This window comes from Erinaceus europaeus, chromosome 17 (genome assembly GCF_950295315.1).
Source record: "Erinaceus europaeus chromosome 17, mEriEur2.1, whole genome shotgun sequence".
Classification (NCBI taxonomy): domain Eukaryota; kingdom Metazoa; phylum Chordata; class Mammalia; order Eulipotyphla; family Erinaceidae; genus Erinaceus; species Erinaceus europaeus.
This window is the reverse complement of record NC_080178.1, coordinates 4,683,148-4,703,942: the sequence shown is the minus strand read 5'-3', so window position 1 is coordinate 4,703,942 and position 20,795 is coordinate 4,683,148.

The following is a 20,795-nucleotide window of genomic DNA, read 5'->3' as shown; positions in this document are numbered from 1 at the left end:
TGAGGTCCTGAATTCAATCCCTGGCAGCACATGGACCAGAGCGATGTCTGGTTCTTTCTCTCTCTCTCTCCTACCATTTCTCATGAATAAATAAATAAAATATTTTTAAAGGAATTAAAAGAACAGCACTCTGGCACAGGCGGGGCCGGGGATGAAACCTGGGTGGTCACACCTCTCAGGCCAACGGAAGCCGTGTTAACACAGACTGAAACCAGCGTGCTTGCTGGTTTTTTGTTTGTGTGTTTGTTTGTTTTTGCCTCCACTGCTCCTGGAGGCCATTTTTCCCATTTTGTTGCCCTTGTTGTTCATCGTCGTTGATGTTGTTGTTGGGTAGGACAGAGAGAAATGGAGAGAGGAGAGGAAGACAGAGAGGGGGAGAGAAAGACAGACACCTGCAGACCTGCTTCACCGCCTGTGAAGCGACTCCCCTGCAGGTGGGGGCCGGGGGCTCAAACTGGGATCCTTAGACCGCTCCTTGCTCTTCGCGCTGTGTGCGCTTAACCCGCTGTGCTACCGCCAGACCCCCATGCTTGCTGTATTGCTGTGTTTGTTTGTTTTGTTTTTTAACTTTCAGTTGCAGTTTCCCTTCTCCAGGCCACTGTTTTCATTCAGACAGAAAAACAGAAAGTGAACCACCACCACAGCATCCTCCATTGCCTTGGCACCTCCCGGATGGTGCCAGGGCTCAGGCCTGGGTGACGTGCTTGACGAGGCAGGCCCCCTGCCCCCTGAGCTATCTCTCCAGCCCCAGCACTCGGTATTTCTGTGCTAAGTTCAGAAATCAAATTTATTTCTCTGGCATTTTAAGTACTTACACAGTTTGAGTGAATTGGGCCCATGGAAGTGTTAGCTTCAGTTTCTGATTTTAATCATGCTCCAGAGTCATTGGTTTTGACTTGTGATTATAAGTTGGAATCTTCCGAAGTCAGTAAACAGGTTTTCGAATATGTAGAAATCCCCATAATTGTACGGGTGATGGGTCTGACTGATAAGAATCACCAAGGACTTGCAAAGGTTTGTTAGTTGGGTAATTGAAAAACTGAGAAAACTGAATATAATAAACTTTGATTGTAGCTTTGCCATATTTAAAGGCATTTAATTAAGTAGAGAAATGGTACAAACATTAATCAAAGTTCGTCTTAAAAAATGATTGTTTAAAAATTGTCGGGGTCTATTCATAGCATAAGACCTCTAAATGGCATTTCAAAACCTCAGGAAAAATTAGGGTTTAAAACTAACATTAGGGTGGTCTGGGAGGTGGCGCAGTGGTAAAGCTTTGGACTCTCAAGCATGAGGTCCTGAGTTCGATCCCTGGCAGCACATGTGCCAGAGTGATGTCTGGTTCTTTCTCTCGCCTCCTGTCTTTCTCATAAATAAATAAAACCTTAAAAAAAAAAACTAACATTAGGGTCCAGTCAGGGACACATCTGGTAGAGCACACGTATTTCAATGCACAAGAACCCGGGTTCAAGACCCAAGACCCCCATTCACACCTGCGGGGGTGGAAGCTGCATGAGTGGTGAAAAAATGCTGCATGTCTCTCTCCCTCCCTTCCTCTCAATCTCCCTCTAATCCTCTTAATTTTTCTGTCTCTGTGCAAAATAAAGAAATATCCCCAACTTTAAACAACTAAGTATTCTGAAAAGTCTTTTCTCTGCCCAAAATCTGGCCTTAAGAATTCCAGGAAGGGGGTGCAGGCAGTAGCACAGTGGGTTAAGCGCACATGGTATGAAGCGCAAGGACCGGCGCAAGGATCCCGGTTCGAGCCCCCAGCCCCCCACCTGCAGGGGGACCGCTTCATAAGCAGTGAAGCAGGTCTGCAGGTGTATGTCTTTCTCTCCCCCTTTCTGTCTTCCCCTCCGCAGCAATAACAATAACAGCAGCAACAACAACAACAATAACAATGGGGAAAAATGGTCTCCAGGAGCAGTGATTTGTAGTGCAGGCACCGAGCCCCTACGATAAGCCTGGAGGGGGTGAAAAATAAAGGAATTCCAGGAAGGACCAAGAGATAGTTCACCCTCTAGAATGCATCGCTTGTCATGGTCAAGGTTCTGGGTTTGAGCCCCAGTACCACATGGGAGCACCATGGGCAGCACTGGGAGAGCTCCCAGTAGGGTGAAGCCATGCTGTGATGTCTCTCCTCTCTCCATCTCCTCTTCAAAGAAAAAGAAAAGAAGGGGGCCGGGGGTGACGTATCTGGTTAAGTGCACACATTACAGTGTGCAAGGACCCAGGTTCAAGCCCCTGGTCCCCACCTGCAGGGGGAAAGCTTCAGGAGTGGTGAAGCAGGGCTGCAGGTGTCTCTCTGTCCCTTTTCCTCTCTTATCTTCCCCTCCCATCTCAAATTTTCTCTGTTTCTATCCAAGAATAAATAAATAAATAAATAAATACATAAATAAGATTTACAAAAAAAAAAGAAGAAAGAAAGAAAGGAAAGAAAAAAAGGGGAGGACTGGGGAGATGGTATAGTGGTTCTGAAAGACTTTCATGCCTGAGGCTTTGAGGTTCCAAGTTCACCACCATCAGCCAGAGCTGAGGTACACTCTAGTCTCAGTCTCTCTCCCAGGCCCTCCGGGGTTCTCCTGGCCCAGGAGTGGCCACAGGCTGCACGGGGAGCCCAGGGCTGGGGGACTAGGTGCTGGAAACTGTGAAAGAGAGAAAAAAAAAAGACAGGAGGCAGCTCCACCAAGGGGGTCCCCACCTCCCATCATATAGAGATGGCCCTGTCCTGGCTTGCAGTGGGGGGTGCCTGTGCCCCCCTCCTGCCCAGGCCGGGGGTGTTAGGAGGGGGTTCTGGAGCTCAGAGGTGGGCAAGGGGAGCCTGGCTGAGTCCCGATCCAGAGCCCTCAGGGCACCTCAACTTCCCCTCCCCATCACCTCCTGTCCTTCTGGCCCTGCAGCTCTGGGCAAGGGAGAAAATCTCTGAGCGGGGGGAGTCCTCGCCTCCTCCTCTCAGAAGGTGAAGCAGGTCTGCAGGTGTCTGTCTTTCTCTGCCCCTCTCTGTTTCCCCTCCTCTCTCCATCTCTCTCTGTCCTATCCAACAACAATGACGACATCAATAACAACAACAATAATACAACAAGGGCAACAAAAGGGAAAATAAATACTAAAAAAAAAAAAAAATAGAAATAGTGAAAAAAAACTGGCCCAGAGTGGCCATTCCCCAGTGTTGTCCTGCATGTGTTAAGCTCTTCACTAGGGAAAGACAGAAACAGGCTGGAGGTATGGATCGACCTGCCAAGGCCCATGTCCAGCAGAGAAACAATGACAGAAGCCAGAACTCCCACCTTCTGCACCCTTAAAATAATTTGAGCCCATATCCCCAGAGGGGAAAAATGTTAGGGGAAGATGACTATAGAGCTCTGAACCCCAATTCCATCAGGACCCAGAGAGAGAACAGTAAAAAAGGCAAGGATATTCAGAAATAGTCACAGGTGTAGGTGTGACACAGAAAGGAACAGGACCAGAGGAAAATGGGCAAATGTCTATAAATGCAGACCGATAGGTTCGAGCCCCAGCTCCCCAACTGCCGGGGAGTCGCTTCACAAGCGGTGAAGCAGGTCTGCAGGTATCTGTCTGTCTCTCTGTCTTCCCCTCCTCTCTCCATTTCTCTCTGTCCTGTCCAAATAATCAGAAACATGGCTGCAGGAGCAGTGGATTCATAGTGTAGGCACTGAGCCCCTGAAGGCAAAGAGAGAGAGAGAGAGGAGGGAAACAAAGAAATAAATAAAGGCAAACAGTTATATAAATAATAGTCAGATGTATTGCACCAAAGTCAAAGACTCTGGTGGTGGGGAGGGGTCAGGTCCTGGAACATGATGGCAGAGGAGGACCTACTGGGAGTTGTATTGTTATGTGGAAAACTGGGAAGTGTTGTGCATGTACAAACTATTTTATTTTACTGTCAACTGTAAACCATTAATCCCAATAAATTTATATATATATGAAATAATAGCCCATATCTGTGACCTTGGGAGAACTACTGCAGTTTCCAGTGGAGGGACTGGGGACACAGAACTCTGGTGGTGGAAATGGTGTGGAATTGTACCCCTGTTATCTTATAATTTTGTAAATAAATATTAAATAAGTATTAAGATATGCTGCAACAAACAAACCCGAAACAAAACCTACCCTGGTTTCCTGCCTGGCACTGCACACAATACCTGCTAAAATGGGCCAGAAAGCTTGCTTACCAGGTAGGGTTTGTGCAGCCCAGGCTTGAGCCCTGGCGCCACATGAGCGGAGCTGTGGCACTGGAGGAAGCTCTGTGCTGTGGTGTCTTTCCATCTCTCTGTCTCTCTGTCTCTCTGTCTCTGAATGAACAAGTGGCCTGGGATGGTGAAATCAGGTATGCCTGAGGGCCCCATTTCACCCAAAGTAAGCCGATACATACCTGCGCCTCACAGAGATGCAGATTCCAGCTCCCCGGGGTGGCACTTGGCCCCACACCCTCCCCTGCAGCCCCTGACCCCCTGACCCCCTAAGAACAGAAAGTGCTGGGAGTCCCTACCCCCCCCTGGGAAGCAGAGCTCCCAGCCCACCCTCACTGCCACCTACTGAAGATCCTGACTTTCCCCAGCAACGCCACCCCCACTCCCCACCATCTGCCCCCCACCCCTCAGCCTGGCCCTGCCTGGGGGCCCTGACATGTGATGTGTTGAGACAAAATCAGATCATGTCTGTGTAAAAATATGTCACATAATAGGAAGCGTCCAGAGCGCCATGGCAGCTGCCCTCGGCGTGGGTGACACTGTCTGCCTGTCAGCATCACCCTGACAGGAAGCGACAGGTCCCATGCCCCGGGCAGCAGTCCCGATGAGCTGGCGGAGCCGAGTGGACAGTGCTGGCCGCCCGGGGAGGAGGGGAGGGTGGGATGAGCTGCTTCTGGAACATTCAAGCCGCCAACCCCCCCCTCCTACACACATACACACACACCCCTGCAGGACCCCCAGGCCCTTCGAGCAGGGTCAGGCCTCCCTGTGTGGCCCCAAATGGTCTGTGAGCCAGGAATGACCAGGCCACTTTCCTTCGCAGAGGAGGAGACTGAGGCACAGAGAAGCCAGGTCACCAGAACAGGACTGACAGGCTCCAGTGTCCTCCACTTTTTGTTGTTGTTGTTGTTTGTTTGTTTGTTTGTTTGTTTTTACCAGAGCACTGCTCAGCTCTGGATTATTGTGATGTGGGGCATTGAACCTGAGACTTTGGAGCCTCAGGCATGGGAGTCTCTTTGCAGAAGCATTACTCAGTCTCCTCCACCAACCTCTCTCTCGTCTTCTTGTCTGGCCTCCCTCCTCACCCACCTTTGACTGTAAGCTTCCTGAGCTCAGAGTCTGTGTCTGCTTGATTCTTTATCCAGAGTAAGTGGCCTGGGCACGCAACAGAAACCTATGGTCAGAATATGGTTGGATGGATGGATGGATGGATGGATGGATGAGTGAATGGTGGATGGGTGAATGGTGGATGGATGGATGGATAAATGGATGGATAATGGATGGATGATGGATGGATGGATGAATGGATGGATGGATGGTGGATGGATGGATGGATAAGTGAATGGTGGATGGGTGAATAGTGGATGGATGGATGGATAGATGGTGGATGTATGGATGGATGATAAATAGTGGGTGAATGGATGGATCATATATAGATGGACAGTTGATGGATGGATAGATAAATGAGTGAATGGTGAATGTGAATGGAGAGTTGACAGGTAGGTAGGAAATTATATATATATATATATATATATTTCCCCTTTTTTTGCCTCCTTTTTTTTTGTGCTTCCCTTTTTTTTTTTTGCCTCCAGTTGCTAGAGCTCGGTGCTGGACTACTACAAATCCACTGCTTCTGGTGGATTTTCTTTTTTTTCTTTTGCCCCCAGGGTTATTGCTGGGTCTTGGTGCCTGCACCACGAATCCACTGCTCCTGGAGGCCATTTTCTTCCCTTTTGTTGCCCTTGTTGTTTATCGTTGTTATTATTGTTGTTGTTATTGTTATCATTATTGTTGGATAGGACAAAGAGAAATGGAGAGAGGAGGGGAAGACAGAGAGGGGGAGAGACCTACTTTACCACCTGTGAAGTGACCCCCTGGCAGGTGGGGAGCTGGGGGCTTGAACCAGGATCCTTAAGCTGGTCCTTGTGCTTTGCACCATGTGCGCTTAGCCCACTGCACTACCGCCCACCCCCCCTTTTTAAATTCTTTTTATTTATTTAAAAAAGGAGACATTAACAAAACCATAGGATAAAAGGGGTGCAACTCCACACAGCTCCCACCACCAGATCTCCATATCTCACCCCCTCCCCTGATAGCTTTCCTATTCTGTATCCCTCTGGGAGCATGGACCCAGGGTCATTGTGGGTTGCAGAAGGTAGAAGGTCTGGCTTCTGTAATTGCTTCCCCGCTGAACATGGGTGTTGACTGGTCGGTCCATACTCCCAGCCTGTCTCTCTCTTTCCCTAGTAGGGTGGGTCTCTGGGGAAGCGGAGCTCCAGGACACATTGGTGGGGTCATCTGTCCAGGGAAGTCTGGTCGGAACCCTGCTGGCATCTGGAACCTGGTGGCTGAAAAGAGAGTTACATACAAAGCCAAACAAATTGTTGACCAATCATGGACCTAAAGGCTGGAATAGTGCAGATGAAGTGTTGGGGGATACTCACTGCAGACTATTGTGTACGTCTGCTTTCAGGTCTATATTTTGCCCTAGTTTATGGATACGTGTGAACATATGCTCTATCTCAGGGTACCTGGTGTATATCTAGGTTTTGGGACTTTGTTAGGAAGTGAACCACCTGGAATGGAATTCGAGAATCCTATGAAAGGAAAGGTCTCACCCGAGTAATGAAGCTGAAGGGTTGTCATTCCACACCTGAAGTCTCTGGACACAGTCTGAGGTGAAGCCTGCTGGGGTGGCACTCGCGTTGAAACCCCTCCCCCCTTTTTAATGCCAACTGCCCACATTCAAGGTTTCCTCCAACACCTCCCAGTTAGATGCTGAGAACCCCTGTTTCTTGCAAACCTGGAAGCTTTTTGTTCACAATGTTTTAGAGCCTTGGTGCAAATTCTCTCGCCACCTGCCCTGGCCACCTTATCCCTCCTGCGCTCAGCCTGTCCGTCAGTGGATTCAGGATCTGTCGACCGTGAGTCTGACTCCCAGAATGTCCTCTCTGCTTCCCTGTTTTAAAAGCTACCTTTCAGGAGTCAGGCAGTAGCACAGTGGGTTAAAAACATGTGGCACAAAGCACAAGGACCAGCGTAAGGATCCTGGTTCCAGCCTCGGGCTCCCCACCTGCAGGGGAGTCGCTTCACAAGTGGTGAAGCAGGTCTGCAGGTGTCTGTCTTTCTCTCCTCCTCTCTGTCTTCCCCTCCTCTCTCCATTTCTCTCTGTCCTATCCAACTACAACAATATCAATAACAACTATAACAATAAAACAACAAGGGCAACAAAAAGGGAATAAATAAATTTTTTTTTAAAAAAAAACTATCTTCCTGTGGTCCGGGAGGTAGTGCAGTGGATAAAGCCCTGGACTCTCAAGCAGGAGGTTCTGAGTTTGATCCCCAGGAGTGCATGTACCAGAGGGTCCCACTTTTCCTTGTGCTCCCCCCACCCTGAGCTGCTTCTTCCTCAAGCGGCTCCAGGGCACAGGAGCTCTCAGGGCTCTTCTCCTATTTTAGGGGGGTGGGAACGGGTTCCGGACAAAACCAACCACTGGACCATCCTTCCTCAAGCCAGGTGGGAATGCCTGCCAGTCAGTGGGGGTGGCGTCTCTGATAGAGTTGTCTTGATTGCTGGCACTCAGCACATACATCACAAATGCACAGCTCCCACTGGCCATTTCTTTTTCTCTATTTGATAGGACAGAGCGAAACTGAGAGGAGAGGGGAGATGGGGGCGGGGAGAGAGAGCATAATGGTTATGCAAAAACAGACTGTGCCTGAGGCTCCAAAGTCCCAGGATCAATCCCCCACACCACCACAAGCCAGAACTGATCATTGCTCTGGGGAGTGAGAGAGACAGGGAGAGGGAGAGAGACAGAGAGAGGGAGAGAGAGACAGGGAGAGGGAGAGAGAGACAGGGAGAGGGAGAGAGAGACAGGGAGAGGGAGAGAGAGACAGGGAGAGGGAGAGAGAGACAGGGAGAGGGAGAGAGAGACAGAGAGAGGGAGAGAGAGGGAGAGAGAGACAGGGAGAGGGAGAGAGAGACAGGGAGAGGGAGAGAGAGACAGGGAGAGGGAGAGAGACAGAGAGAGGGAGAGAGAGACAGGGAGAGGGAGAGAGAGATGGAGAGAGACAGGGAGAGGGAGAGGGAAAGAGACAGGGAGAGGGAGAGAGAGAGATGGAGAGGGAGAGAGAGAGAGGGAGAGGGAGAGAGAGACAGAGAGAGACAGGGAGAGGGAGAGAGACAGAGAGAGGGAGAGGGAAAGAGACAGGGAGAGGGAGAGGGAAAGAGACAGGGAGAGGGAGAGAGGGAGAGGGAGAGGGAAAAGGAGAGGGAGAGAGAGAGGGAGAGAGACAGGGAGAGGTAGAGGGAAAGAGACAGGGAGAGGGAGAGAGGGAGAGGGAGAGGGAAAAGGAGAGGGAGAGAGAGAGAGGGAGAGGGAAAGAGAGACAGGGAGAGGGAGAGAGAGAGAGGGAGAGAGACAGGGAGAGGTAGAGGGAGAGAGACAGAGAGGGAGAGAGAGACAGGGAGAGGGAGAGACAGGGAGAGGGAGAGAGGGATCGGGTGGTGGTGCACCTGGCTGAGCACAGATGTTATAATGCACAAGAACCCGGGTTCAAGCCCCCCCCCCCGTCCCCACCTGCAGGAGGAAAGCTTCACAGGTGTTGAAGCAGGTCTGCAAGTGTCTCTCTTTCCCTCTTTATCTTCCCCTTCCTCTCAGATTCTCTACCAATAAATAAATATAATTTAAAAAACTGATTTAAAGAGACACAGAGAGACACCTACAGCCCTGCTTCACTGTTTGTTAAAGTCCCCTCCCCCCACCCCCGCAGGTAGGAGGTTGGGCCTTAAACCCTAGTTCAAGAGAGTCTGCATTTCTGCCCCTGTGGGTCTGCAGACCACACTCTAAGGAGCTGGGCAGAGGGAAGCCAGAGCTCCCAGGGACACCCTTGTTGCTATACTGTGACTGGTAAGGGGACCCATGGGTGCCCTGCCAGGAGTGAAGTGGCCCCTTTACTCTCAGCCCAGAGTGGGCTTGAGTTTCATTGGAGCTTGACCAAGCCAGACTGCAGGGGGCGCCCCACATCTGCCCAGGACCCCAACCTGCAGAGGTGAGAGTGCTGGGAGCATTGACCCCGCTGGGGCCCCACCCATCAGCTGGGGGGGGGTGGCCAGGGGAGCCCCTGTAGGGACTCAGGTATTCTGGAACTTCAAATGGAGGCAGGGACTCCGGGCCCCAGCAAGGGGGACCCCAGGACCCTCATTACCCCAGGGCCCAGTGACTCAGCAACGTTTGCAGCCGCTGCCCTGGACTTAGCACTGGGTTCAATCCGGGTCATGAGATCGGCTTCCAGGTGGCTGTGCCAGTGGTCAGCGGCCCGTGACCTTGGCAGGAGGCAGCGAGGGTATCCTGGGAAATAGCCACAAGGTCCATACAGAAGAGGGGCACTGGCCCATGCTTAATGGGCTTGACGGTTAACACACCATGGGACCAGGACAGCCGGAACACTGTCTCACTGCAGCAGAGGACACCCTCCACACTGCGTGTCCACCCGTCCCGGGCCTCATGCGACAGGTGGCTCCCTGCCTCACTCAGCCGTTCTAGGGCCTGGAGAGAGCTACTTCCCAGCATCCGCCCCCACCCGTCTCTAAGCCCATCCCCAACCATGGCCAGGAACAGCTTTCAAAAATGAAAGTGAGGTGGGTGGTCCTGGTGATGGTGAAACTGGTTAAGCAGTCCTATTACAGTGCACAAGGACCCAGGTTCAAGCCCCCGGTCCCCACCTGCAGGGGGAAGCTTTACAAGTGGTGAAGTAGGGCTGCAGGCGTCTCTCTGTCTCTGTCCCTGTGTATCTCCCCTTCCCCTCTCAATTTCTCTTTGTCTGTTCAATAAATAAATAAAAAATTTAAAACTTTTTTATATTTATTTTATTTATTTATTCCCTTTTGTTGCCCTTGTTGTTTTATTGTTGTAGTTATTATTGTTGTTGTTGTTGGATAGGACAGAGAGAAATGGAGAGAGGGAGGGGAAGACAGAGAGGAGGAGAGAAAGACACCTGCAGACCTGCTTCACCGCCTGTGAAGCGACTCCCCTGCAGGTGGGGAGCCGGGGTTCAAACCGGGATCCTTATGCCAGTCCTTGTGCTTTGCGCCACCTGCGCTTAGCCCGCTGCGCTACCGCCCGACTCCCAATAAAAAATTTTTTTTTTTTTAAAGTGGAGCCTGCCTCCCTCTGCTCACATGGCTTTCGCTTTGTCTTTAGGTCGCAGTGGCGTTTCGAATTCCTTTCATTTATTTCTGTGGAACCAGGACCTCGGGCATGTACAGGGCTTGTCACTTTCTCATTCATAGAAAGGGACATAGAGGGTGTGGGAGACAGCATAATGGTTATGCAAAAAAGACTCATGCCTGAGGCTCTGAGGTTCCTGGTTCAAGCTCTCACACTGTCACAAACCAAAACTGAGCAGCGCTTTGGTAAAGGAAAGAGACATGGAGGAGCCGGGCAGTGGCGTAGTGGGTTAAGCGCATGCGGCGTGAAGCATAAGGACTGGTGTAAGGATACCAGTTAATAACAATGATGACATCAATAACAACAACAGTAACTACAGTAACAATAAAAACATAACAAGCGCAACAAAAGGAGAAATGAATAAATAAATAAATAAATATTCTTGCCTCCAGGGTGATTGCTGGGCTGGGTGCCTGCACCATGAATCCACTGCTTCTGGAGGCCATTTTTTTCCCCCTTTTGTTGCCCTTGTTGTTGTAGCCTTGTTATGGCTATTATTGTTGTTCTTGATGACGTCATTGTTGGATAGGACAGAGAGAAATGGAGAGAGGAGGGGAAGACAGAGATGGGGGAGAGAAAGACACCTGCAGACCTGCTTCACCACCTGTGAAGAGACTCCCCTACAGGTGGGGGGCCGGGTGCTCAAACCGGGATCCTTCAGCCGGTCCTTGTGCTTTGCACCACGTGCACTTAACCTGCTGCGCTACCGCCCGACCCCCCATAAATAATATTTTTAGAGAAAGAAAGAGACACACAGGCGGGACTCCACAGCACCTGAGTTTGCCCTGCTGCCATAGCACCTCCCATGGTCGTGCTGGGATTTGAACCTGGGTCCCTGCAGATGACAGTGCAGGCACTGTAGCTGGTGAGCTACCTCCCCAACAAGGAGGCTGAATAGATGCTCCCTTCACACCCCCCTGTGCTCCCTGGGTTTGCAGGGGTGGTTTTAGAAGGGACAGGCCTGGTAGGGCTAGGCTGCTGCAGGAGGTGACATGGTAACATGGCGATGGGATCTCAAAGGGGACAGAGTGTGTCTGTCCCTGTGCTGTGTGTGTGTGTGTGTGGGGGGGGTCTGTGCCCTGAATTTCTGCCTCCGAGGGCACTGAAGCTGGCAATCCCGGGACCCACAGCCAGACCCCTCCGTGCATTCTGGAATGCACAGGCCAGCTGCCCGCCCTCTCTGAGCCTCTGTCACAGGCATTAGTGCCCCCAGTGTGGGAAGCATGGTCTTCGTGGAACCCGGAGCCCAGCAAGTGCTGGGGCCTGGCAGCTCTTACTAAGGGGCACAGCCTAGATGGGGTGCTGAGGGGGGCAAGGGACCCCTTCTTCATAGACCCCTCCTGGATCTGAAATGTCAGGCAAAGCAAGGAGCAAGGGCCTCAGGGATGAGGGCGGTGTCAGCTAACGTCACCTCCAGGCCAGTGTTTGCCCTGGTCACACTCACCATGGCGGGCAGGAGCCTCCCCACCCCAGAGCTGAGGACCCCTAGGTCCAGGAGAACAGAGTGTGTGTGTGTGTGTGTGTGTGTGTGTGTGTGTATGTGTGTGTTAATGCCCCAGGCCCCTGAGGGTGATTCTGACTCAGTAACAACCATTTCAGAGACATTAACTTCATGAGACACAGTCGAGGCCTCTGGCGGGCGAGAACCCAGGGCCCCCCTGCACCCCATCTGCACCAGGCCTCTGCCCACCCCTGCCTCGCCCTAGGGGGGGAACAGCTGCAGTTCCAGGTGGGACCACCAGGTGGAGCAGCAGCTGCGCCGAGCCTTGCCCCCAGAAGAGAAATTGGAAAAAAAAAAAAAAAAAAAAAGCCAATTTCAGACTCTTCGGCCTGGAAGTGGAAAGTCAGCTGGAGGTTCCGGGAGCCTTATGGAAAACCTGGGAGTGTTCCACCTTCTGCTGCGAGGGAAGCTGAGGGTCTGAAGCTAAGGGGCAGTGGAAGGAGGAGGGAGCACGGACACCAGCCACACCAGCAAGATTCTCCAAGCCACCCCTCACCCCCTTCCCTGGGTCCCAGGGCTGCCAATCCGCCTGGGGGCTTGTTGTCAAATGCAGAGCCCTGGGCCCTCCCCACTGTGGGGCTGCCTGAGAGACTGTGCCCCCGGGGTTAAGGCTCAACACCCAGGGCCACTCTTCCCCTCTCGGGCCAGAGCCCAGGGCAGTGCTTGTGGCTCAGTTCCCCAGCCTTGTCTGGGAGGACTGGTGTTCTAGCCAGAAAAAGCTGGGCTTCCAGGCTGCCCTGACCTAGAGCCTCTGTGCTGGAATTCTGTCCTCCCTCCATTTTCTCTGTTTGCCTTTTTTCATTTTACTGTCATGTTTCTAATATGCTTTTATGAAGATGTATTTGGGGCCTGGGGGGAGGTGGTGCAGTGCATGAAAGCCTTGGATTCTCAAGAAATAGAATATAAACAGAAATAAAATAAAATAAAAGATTCAGGGGCCAGGCAGTAGCACAGCAGGTTAAGCACAGGTGGCGCAAACCCCAAGGACCGATGTAAGGATCCTGGATCGAGCCCCCAGCTCCCCACCTGCAGAGGGGTCGATTTGTAGGCAGTGAAGCAGGTCTGCAGGTGTCTGTCTTTCTCTCCTCCTCTCTGTCTTCCCCTCCTCTCTCCATTTCTCTCTGTCTTATCCAACAACAGCTATAACAACAATAACAACCACAACGAGGGCAACAATAAGGGCAACAAAATGGGAAAAAAGAGCCTCCGAGAGCAGTGGATTCGTGGTGCTGGCACTGAGCCCCAGCAATAACCCTGGAGGCAAAATATATGTAGATGTATTTCTTGTTATGAGCCAGGGAACTGTTCAGTTCTCTTTTATTTTTTTATTATATTTTATTTGATAGAGACAGCCAGAAATCTAAAGGGAAGAGGGTAATAGGGAGAGACAGAGAGACACCTGCAGCATTGCTTCACCACTCGCAAAGCTTTCCCCTTGCAGGTGGGGACAGCGGTCTCGAACCGGGTCCTTGCATGTTACTACATGTGTGCTCCACCAGGTGCGCCACCACCTGGCTGGAACTGCTCAGTCCTATCAGTGTTTCTGGGGATTGAACCTGGGGCCTTGTGCTTGCAAGTCCTGTGCACTGCCTGCCTCGCCCTTGGCTCACTGTTATTTTATTTTGTTTTTGTATTAGCACCAGGGCTATAGCTGGGACTTAGTGCCTACAAGGCAAATCTGATCTGGGCATCCTTCCCCCCACTTATTATTTATTTTATCTCCACACCTGCGGGTGTCTAGGGGGAGCCCCAGAGGCTGTCTCCACCCCCTCATCTGCTCCCTGTGGGGGCTCTGGGGGTGAAATCCTAGGCTCTGGTCCCCAGGGAGAGGGCCCCGGTGTGGCTCCAGGGTCAGGGCGCAGGGGGACAGGCTGGGCTAACCTGCCCCCAGGCAAAGTCCAGCCTGAGGGGCAGTGCGTCCTCGCCTGGCCTGTCCCCAGGGCAGGTGGACGCGCCCCTGTTGAATTTTAACGCAAGCTGCCCGTTCTGACACATCATGGAGAGCAAAGTCCCTGCGGGGGGTGGGGGACAGGCTCCCCTTAACAGACCTGGGGGAGAGGTTGGGCCGGGGAAGAGGAGGGGGATCGAGAGGGCCCATCACCCAGAGGCTCTGGAGGGGTGCCAGACTGAAAGCTCTAGGAGCTAACTTGGGGGGCTGCCCTTCCATAAAAGGAGCCCCTTGTTCTGGGCTATGCAAAGGTGACACTGAGAAGCCCAGAGGGAGAGCAGCCCCCCTGAGGGACCCTGGTGGGACTCCTGGGGCCATGGGGAGGCCATGAGGAGTGAGACACGTGGCTGCCAGGGGAGGGGGCCTGCTCACAGAGACGGGGGAGGGGTGGCAATGGGGGTAGGCGGGCCTCTCTGCGAGGCCTCAGGGAGCCATCCTCATCCACTTGCAAGACCCCAGCTACACTTAGGAGTGGAGACACACTGTTGGAAGGGTTAAGTGAGGTAATACAGAGTTTAGGGTCCTGCCCAACACACAGTAAAGACTTGATGACTGAGGGGCCAGGCATGGCACACCTGTAATGGCGCATCCATTACAGTGCTCAAGGATGCGGGTTCAAGCCCCTGGTCCCCACCCGCAAGGGGTAAGCTTTATGAGTGGGGAAGCAGGGTTGCAGGCATCTCTCTGTCTCTCTCCTCTATCTCCCCTTTCTCTCTCAATTTCTCTCTGTCACCATGCTCACCTCCCTCCTCACCACCACCACCCATGTGCTCTGAAGCACTTGTCTCTTGGCAGTTCTGGGGTGGGTGCCACGCTGAGCCCATGGCTGCACTTGGGGCCCATTTGGTGGCAGTGAGAGTGGGTACTGTGGTCTCTGTGGCAGGGTTTGGGATCAAGAGCCAGAAGACCCGATGTCCTGGGGCTCTGTGGCAGCTGGAGCTGCAGACACTGCGTGTACGTCTGAGTGTCTCCATGTCTCTGTGTGTGGTGTCTCTGTGTCTCTGTGTGTGCGTGTGTCTGTCTCTGTGTGATTTTGAGCTGTATGTATGTGTGTGTATTTGGGTATGCCTGTGTGTCTCTATGTCTGTTTTTCTCTCTCTTTCTCTGTGTATGCATGTGTGTATGTCTATGTCTCTGTGTGTGGTGTCTCTGTGTGTGCGTGTGTCTGTCTCTGTGTGATTTTGAGCTGTGTGTATGTGTGTGTATTTGGGCATGCCTGTGTGTCTATGTCTGTTTTTCTCTCTCTTTCCCTGTGTATGCATGTGTGTATGTCTATGTCTCTGTGTTTCTGTGTATCTCTACATCTCTGGGTGTGTCTGTGTCTGTTTATGTATGTGTCTCTTTTTAAATTTTTTAAAGATTTTATTTATTTATTAATGAGGATAGGAGGGGAGAGAGAGAACCAGACATCACTCTGATACATGTGCTGCCAGGGGTTGAATTTGGGACCTCATGCTTGAGAGTCCAATGCTTTATCCACCGCACCACCTCTGGACCACTCTGTGTCTATGTCTGTGTATCTCGCTATGTCTCTGTGGGTCTCTGTCTGTTTATCTCTCTGTGTGTCTGTGTGTCTCTCTATACCTATGTGTCCCTGGGTGTGTCTATGCCTGTTTATCTATGTGTTTCTGTGTGTGTTTCTGTGTTGTCTCTGTGTGTGTCTGGATGTATTTCTCTCTGTGTCTCTCTGCGTGACTCCTAGTCGCCTGCCCCAAACACCGTGCCTTCCCATCCTGACCACAGATAGCAGCCCACCCCAGTGAGTTTGGATCCAAACCAGAACCATGACGCCAGGGTCCATCCTCCCTGCCCGTGCCCGTGCCCAGCCTACGTGCCAAGCGCCATGGGGGCGCGGTGACTCAGACCCGGCCCTCAGGAAGCGTCCTCCTGCGAGGGGGTTGTGGAGGTGAGCAGGGACAGAAGAGGGGGGTGCTGGTGACAGAGCATCCAGGAAGAAGAAAAAGTCAGAGAAGCAGAGAGGGTGTGGGGACTCCAGGAGGAGTCGGGGAGCTGGCTGGGGCTGGAACAGAGTTGCTGGGGCTGGCAGCCTCGGCCTTGTTGCTGACGCACCAGCGAGCCATGGAAGGTTCCCAGGAGAGCAGGGCTGGAGGAATACACACCCCCCACCCCCGTGGGTGCTGTCCAACCTCAGGGCATTTACTGGCTGAGATGGGGGGCACCCTGAGGCTCCAGTGACACCCACATTCTGTGGACCCTGCCTGCACCTCCTCGGGCACCCACCCGGATTCTGCCAGTCCCGCTGCCCAGCCCGGCCCCTCCCCCCAGGGACTGTGCTGAGTCATGGCCTGGCCCCTCTCCTGCCTGGCCTGGGACCAGAGCAGCTGCCATCCCCGCAGGACACAGGGCTGGGAGGGACCTGCCACAGGCTCCAACCAGGAAGACAGCTCAGGGCCAAACAAACCCCCAAACTGGGCTGGGGACAGCTTGCCACATGTTTCCATGGTACGTGGGGTCTGGAGAGTGTGTCTGAAATTCACCATACCTCCCCTGACCCTGCCCACTGGCCCATCTCTCTGCTCCCCCCAGTCCATCTTGCAGCTGACTGGACGCCGCCCCCCAAGTCCTCCCTGGACTCGGAGCCCCACCCCCCTGCTGTCCAGGTGTGTCCAGGTGCACTTTGGGGCAGAGAGACAACTCACCCAGAAGGTCACGTGCGCAGCCAAGGTTTGGGCCCCTGGCACCACAGGAGAGCACCACAGCACCAGAGGAAGCTCCTATGCTGTGGTGTCTCTGCCTCCCCATAGTTCTCTGTCTCTTTCTCTGTCTCTGTCTGGAGAAGGTCTGCCCCAGCAGTGAGGTCTCACACATAAGACCCCACCCTGCATGATCTGGTCCTGTCACTGCACTGGTCTCACCCCCTTCCTATCTCTGTATCTCTTTGTCTCATCTAATGGTCAGCTGATGAACTCATCGTACTATATTACCCACCCCCTACCTATGTAGCCACCTTTCTATCCATCTGTCATCTATCTTTTGTTCCTTTCTTATTTTTTTCCCTCCAGGGTTATCACTGGGCTTGCACTATGAATCCACTGTTCCTGTGGCCATTTTTTTCAATTTTTTTGGATAGGACAGAGAGAAATGGAGAGAGGAGGGGAAGACAGAGAGGGGGTGAGAAAGACAGACACCTGCAGACCTGCTTCACCGCCTGTGAAGCGACCCCCCTGCAGGTGGGGAGCTGGGGGTTCGAACCGGGATCCTTGTGCTTTGTGCAATGTGTGCTTAACTGGGTGTGCCACCACCCAGCCCCTCATCTGTCTATCTCTATCAGTCACCTACTGGCCGGTAGATCAATTCCTCAATTGACTTGTCAACCCTCCAATCTTCTTTCTGTTCATTCTTATTTCCATCCATCCGTCCGTCCGTCCGTCCGTCCATCCATCCATCCTTCCTTCTTTCTGACCATTCACCTTTCTATCAGTCATCTATGTATCCATCTATGGATATACATCTATTCAGCTATCATCTCTTCCTATCATCTCTTTTATCTTTTCACTTATTTATTTATTATTGGATAGAGAGGAGGGGAGACAGAGAGGCACCTGCAGCCCTGCTTCACCACTTGTGAAGATTTCCTCCTGCAGGTGGAGACTGGGGGTTTGAACCTGGGTCTTTGCAGACTGTAATGTGTGCACTTAACTAGGTGCACTACCCCTGGCCCTCTATCATCCACCTTTTAAAAATATATTCGGAGTCGGGTGGTAGTGCAGCAATAGTTAAGTGCACGTGGTGCAAAGCACATGGACCAGCGAAAGGATCCCGGTTCAAGCCCCCGGCTCCCCACCTGCAGGGGAGTCACTTCACAGGTGGTGAAGCAGGTCTGCAGGTGTCTTTCTCCCCCTCTCTGTCTTCCCCTCCTCTCTCCATTTCTCTCTGTCCTATCCAACAACGACAACATCAACAACAACAACAATAATAACTACAACAACAATGAAAAACAAGGGCAACAAAAGGGAAAGTAAATTTTTTAAAATTAATATATATATATACATATATATACATTTTAGGGCTGGGGATACTGCACAATGGTTGTGCAGAGTCCTTCATGCCTGAGGCACCAAAGGTTCCAGGTTCAACCCCCTGTACCACCATCAGCCAGAGCTGAGTAGTGCCCTAGTAAAAATAAATAAATAAATATTTAAAATCTATATTTATTTTAATGAAAGAGAGATACAGAGAGAGACTGGAGTCCTGCTCAGCTCTGGCTGATGGTGGTGCTGAGGGTTGAACCTCAGAGCCTCAGGCATGAAAGTCTTTTGAAGAACCACTATGCTGTCTTCCCAGCATCTTTCTACCATCTGTCTCTCATATCTCTTCTTCACTCCAGCTACACTGAGCCTCCAATAGTCCCTTCAGCACACAGGCATGCCCAGCCCACAGCCTTTGTGTTTTCTCCTCCCTCTGCCTGAAATTATTATTTTTTAAAGATTTTATTTATTTATGAGAAAGACACGAGGAGAGAGAAAGAACCAGATATCACTCTGGCACATGCGCTGCCAGGGATCGAACCTGGGACCTCATGCTTGAGAGTCCAAAGCTTTATCACTGTGCCACCTCCCTGACCACTGGAATTAACTTTTAAAGGCTAAGAGAGAGAAGGGGGGAGAGGCAGAGAGAGAGGAGAGAGAGGGAGAAGGGGAGAAAGATAGGGAGGGAGGGGGGAGAGAGAGGGAGAGGAAGAAGGAGAGGAGGGAGAGACAGAGGGAGAGAGAGGAGAGAGAAATGGAGAAGTGGGAGAGAGAGGGAGAGGAAGAAAGAGAGGGTGAAAAAGACGGGGAGGGAGAAAGAGAGGGAGAGGGATAAAGACAGGGTGAGAGAGAGGGAGGGGGAAAAAGGGAGAGAGAGGAGAGAGAGAGGGAGGGACAGAATGGAGGGAGAGAGAGAGAGGAAGGGAGAGAAAAGAGAGGGAGGAAGGGGGAGAGAGAGAGGGAAAGACAAGAGAGGGAGAGAGAGAGGGAGAGAGAGTGAGGAGAGAGAGAGAGAGAGAGAGAGAGAGAGAGAGGTGCCACAGCACCAAAGCTCCCTGCAGTGTGGTGGGGACCTGGTCCGTGCACCGGCCAAGCAGCTCAGACCCCAGTGGGCTGTGTCCCTCTGGACCGTGTCGTGTCCCGTCCCGGCAGGCTCACGACCCTCCCAGCTGCGCCACCTGAAAGTGGAGGCAGGAGGCTGAGGAAGAGGCCGGCGGCCCTGTGGCCATGGCAGGCCTCAGAGAGGGAGGAGGCCTGGCTCTGGTTGTGTCTGTTGGTTTACCATTTTCAGCTTGGCTTTTGGTGCCAGGGATGGAGTCCAGGGCCTGGGCCGTGCCCCACGCGCCCTTCCACCATGGCTGGGGCGGCCATCTGTGCTCCTGAGGCAGAGCCAACAGGACGTCCTGGGCGATGCCTGGGGGGCGGGAGGAGGGCGGGGGAGAGCACCATCTGGGGAGTCTCACCATCCAGACCAGCCTGTGGGATTCCTCCCTCACCCAGGGGCCAGCAGGTGATCCCAGCCATGACTTTGTGCTTGGGGTCCTGGGTCCAACCCCTGGCAGTGTGATAAAACAAGAGACAAATTTACCGATAGGGGGAAAGTCATAAGCAGAGCTGTGGACACAGCAAAATAGTCATGCAACAGACTTCCATGCCTGAGGCTCTTAAGTCCTAAGTTCAAGTCCCAGCACCAGCATAAACTAGAACTAAGCAGTATTCTGGTAAAATGATGATGATGATGATGTGGGACAGAGAGAATAATGGTTATGCAGGCTTTCATACCTGAGGCTTCAAAGTCCCAGGTTCAACCCCCCCGAATCACCATTAGCCAGAGCTGATCAGTTCTCTGGTAAAAAAATTAAAACATAGGGAGTCAGGCGGTAGCACAGAGGGTTAAGCGCAGGTGGCACAAAGCACAAGAACCAGCATAAGGATCCTGGTTCAAGCCCCTGGCTCCCCACCTGCAGGGGAGTCGCTTCACAGGCAATGAAGCAGGTCTGCAGGTGTCTGTCTTTCTCTCCCCCTCTCTGTCTTCCCCTCCTCTCTCCATTTCTGTCCTATCCAACAACAACATCAATAATAACAATAATAATAACTACAATAGTAAAACAACAAGGGCAACAAATGGAATAAATAAATAAATTAAAAAAATAAATAAGTAAAATAAAAAATAATAAAAACATAGGGAGAGTCGGGCGGTAGCACAATGGGTTAAGCGCACGTGGCTCATGGCGCGAAGCACAAGGACCAGCGCAAGGATCCCGGTTCGAGCCCCCGGCTCCCCACCTGCAGGGGAGTCGCTTCACAGGCGGTGAAGCAGGTCTGCAGGTGTCTGTCTTTCTCTCCCCCTCTCTGTCTTCCCCTCCTCTCTCCATTTCTCTCTGTCCTATCCAATAATGACAACATCAATAACAACAACAAGGGCAACAAAAGGGGAAAATAAATATTAAAAATTTTAAAATGAAATAATAAATAAAAACATTGAAATAATGATAATAGTGAAGAGGCTCATAAATAGGAGGGAGGTGTCCTGCCCTCTCTCCCACTTGCTACCTTGCTCACACACAAGTCCGTGAACACCCCCAAGTAAGGGGAGCTGCTGTCTTGGCGGCATTTCCACTTTTGCTTTATTGCCGCCAGGGTCCTCACAGCGGCTTGGTACTGACACAATGAGTCTATCCCTCCCAGCAGCTATTCCCTCCCCCTTTTTTCCTTTTCCTTCTTTCTATTTTATTTGATAAATCAGAGAGAAATTGAGAGGCGGTAGGAGAACTAGAGAGACAGAAAGAGAGACCCCTGCAGACCTGCTTCACCGCTTGTGAAGCTTTCCCCCTGCAGGTGGGGACCAGGGGCTCGAACCTGGGTCCTTGTGCATGGTAACATGTGCGCTCAACCAGGTGCGCCACCACC